The sequence below is a fragment of the Aquarana catesbeiana genome, linkage group LG11 (assembly GCF_042186555.1).
Source record: "Aquarana catesbeiana isolate 2022-GZ linkage group LG11, ASM4218655v1, whole genome shotgun sequence".
In the NCBI taxonomy this organism is placed as follows: domain Eukaryota; kingdom Metazoa; phylum Chordata; class Amphibia; order Anura; family Ranidae; genus Aquarana; species Aquarana catesbeiana.
The window spans coordinates 51,724,737-51,727,853 of record NC_133334.1 but is presented as its reverse complement, the minus strand read 5'-3'; the positions used below and the strand labels follow the sequence as shown (position 1 = coordinate 51,727,853).

The 3,117-nt window shown below is 65.1% G+C and overlaps 1 protein-coding gene across 6 annotated transcripts in view; it reads left to right on the top strand.

Annotated features, from left to right (window-relative positions):
• Positions 1-483: 483 nt before the first annotated feature.
• Positions 484-3,117, top strand: part of PACSIN3 (protein kinase C and casein kinase substrate in neurons 3) — a 170,627-nt gene continuing 167,993 nt past the window's right edge. For 5 of the 6 annotated variants that reach the window (XM_073604350.1, XM_073604348.1, XM_073604349.1 and 2 more), the window contains exon 1: positions 484-638. The gene's annotated coding sequence lies outside the window, so the exon portion shown is untranslated. The remainder of the gene's footprint in view (positions 639-3,117) is intronic. The other variant, XM_073604346.1, reaches the window with a different exon arrangement.

Below are 3,117 nucleotides of genomic sequence, written 5' to 3'. Positions count from 1 at the left end.
GTCCTCAGTAGGTGACAGGTTTGGGGGGTCCTCAGTAGGTGACAGGTGTGAGGGGCTCTCAGTAGGTGACAGGTGTGAGGGGCTCTCAGTGGGTGACAGGTGTGAGGGGTCCTCAGGAGGTGATAGGTGTGGGGTGTCCTCAGTAGGTGACAGGTGTGGGGGGTCCTCAGTAGGTGACAGGTGTGAGGAGCTCTCAGTAGGTGACAGGTGTGGGTGCTCTCAGTAGGTGACAGGTGTGGGGGGTCCTCAGTAGGTGACAGGTTTGGGGGGTCCTCAGTAGGTGACAGATGTGGGTGGGCTCTCAGTAGGTGACAGGTGTGAGGGGTCCTCAGTAGGTGACAGGTTCTCTTTATGACCTCTGCCATGTCTGTGTCCTCCCCCATTGAGTACAATGACGGTTCTGTAAAGGGGGGATGGGATGGGGGTCCTTCAGGACGGATGATCCCGCACACTCTGTCCCTGGAAGGAGGGAAATCCTCCTCAAAGTAACAGGTGAGGAGGGGGAGGGGGCGGCCATTACTGAGGCGGAGACCAGAGGAGAGGTGTGCGCACAGTGGGCGGGGACATCGGGAGGAGGAGAGCGGGCGGCGATCACACCGGAGAGGAGAAGATCGGATCTGTGCGGACGGGTGAAGCGGGTAAGGAGAGGTGATGGGGGATGGTATTGGGGTCACAACGGAATGTGCAGTGCGGGATGGTGGAGAGGAGTTCGGTGTTGTACAGTGCGGCGGTGAGTGTATATTGAGGCAGAAGAAGGAGAGGAGTTATGGGGGATCTGATAGCTGTGATAAGTATGGGGGGGGGGGGGGGTCTGATAATGAGTGGAGAGGGGTATGGACGCTCTGATGGTCAGAAGTGACGAATATAGGGGCTCTAGTAGTGAGTGGAGACGAGTATGGGGGGCTCTGATAGCGAGCGGTGAGGAGTGTGGTGGGGGACGCGAGCGGTGAGGAGTGTGGTGGGGGACGGGAGTGAGCGGTGGAGTGTGATGGGGGACACGAGCGGTGAGGAGTGTGGTGGGGGATGGGAGCGAGCGGTGAGGAGCGTGGTGGGGGGACGGGAGCGAGCGGTGAGGAGCGTGGTGGGGGACGCGAGCGGTGAGGAGCGTGGTGGGGGACGCGAGCGGTGAGGAGCGTGGTGGGGGACGCGAGCGGTGAGGAGCGTGGTGGGGGACGCGAGTGGTGAGGAGCGTGGTGGGGGACGGGAGCGGTGAGGAGCGTGGTGGGGGACGGGAGCGGTGAGGAGTGTGGAGGGGGACGGGAGCGGTGAGGAGAGTGGTGGGGGACGGGAGCGGTGAGGAGTGTGGTGGGGGACGGGAGCGGTGAGGAGTGTGGTGGGGACGGGAGCGGTGAGGAGTGTGGTGGGGGACGGGAGCGGTGAGGAGTGTGGTGGGGGACGGGAGCGGTGAGGAGTGTGGTGGGGGACGGGAGCGGTGAGGAGTGTGGTGGGGGACGGGAGCGGTGAGGAGTGTGGTGGGGGACGGGAGCGGTGAGGAGTGTGGTGGGGGGACGGGAGCGGTGAGGAGTGTGGTGGGGGACGGGGAGCGGTGAGGAGTGTGGTGGGGGACGGGAGCGGTGAGGAGTGTGGTGGGGGACGGGAGCGAGCGGTGAGGAGTGTGGTGGGGGACGGGAGCGAGCGGTGAGGAGTGTGGTGGGGGACGGGAGCGAGCGGTGAGGAGTGTGGTGGGGGACGGGAGCGAGCGGTGAGGAGTGTGGTGGGGGACGGGAGCGAGCGGTGAGGAGTGTGGTGGGGGACGGGAGCGAGCGGTGAGGAGTGTGGTGGGGGACGGGAGCGAGCGGTGAGGAGTGTGGTGGGGGACGGGAGCGAGCGGTGAGGAGTGTGGTGGGGGACGGGAGCGAGCGGTGAGGAGTGTGGTGGGGGACGGGAGCGAGCGGTGAGGAGTGTGGTGGGGGACGGGAGCGAGCGGTGAGGAGTGTGGTGGGGGACGGGAGCGAGCGGTGAGGAGTGTGGTGGGGGACGGGAGCGAGCGGTGAGGAGCGTGGTGGGGGACGGGAGCGAGCGGTGAGGAGCGTGGTGGGGGACGGGAGCGAGCGGTGAGGAGCGTGGTGGGGGAACGGGAGCGAGCGGTGAGGAGCGTGGTGGGGGACGGGAGCGAGCGGTGAGGAGCACGGTGGGGGACGGGAGCGAGCGGTGAGGAGCACGGTGGGGGACGCGAGCGGTAAGGAGCGTGGTGGGGGACGGGAGCGAGCGGTGGAGCGTGGTGGGGGACGGGAGCGAGCGGTGAGGAGTGTGGTGGGGGACGGGAGCGGTGAGGAGTGTGGTGGGGGACGGGAGCGAGCGGTGAGGAGGGGGACGGGAGCGAGCGGTGAGGAGTGTGGTGGGGGACGGGAGCGAGCGGTGAGGAGCACGGTGGGGGGACGCGAGCGGTAAGGAGCGTGGTGGGGGACGGGAGCGAGTGGTGGGGGACGGGAGCGAGCGGTGGAGCACGGTGGGGGACGGGAGCGAGCGGTGAGGAGTGTGGTGGGGGACGGGAGCGGTGAGGAGTGTGGTGGGGGACGGGAGCGGTGAGGAGTGTGGTGGGGGACGGGAGCGAGCGGTGAGGAGGGGGGACGGGAGCGAGCGGTGAGGAGTGTGGTGGGGGGACAGGAGCGAGCGGTGAGGAGTGTGGTGGGGGACGGGAGCGAGCGGCGGTGAGGAGTGTGGTGGGGGACGGGAGCGAGCGGTGAGGAGTATAGACCGATGTGACTGATCTGCAGAGAAATGTCTCGTGTTTTTCTTCATCTCCACAACCTGGACAGATCTCCTCTCTGATCATATATACAATACAGAGAGAGGTGATAGTAGGGAGTAGATGGGGAGGAGCCGGGTGGGGTGTGGAGCACTCGGGGGGTTTTTGGCAGACGAGTTAAATCAGGGCGTGGGAACATCTATAGAGAGAGGAGTATAGTGATCCATAGGAGAGTCTGGGATGGGGGAGGGGTATGAAGTAATATAGATGTGTACACTGTGATCCAGGGTTAATGACTAATCGCTCCATTGTTTCATGTTGGATTCCATTGTGTTATATTTTTAGTTGCCATTTCCCAGAATGTCACCTCTGCCTCCTGAGTTCACCTGATCCCCCCCCCCCCCACCCCCCAAATACCAGGGCATCGC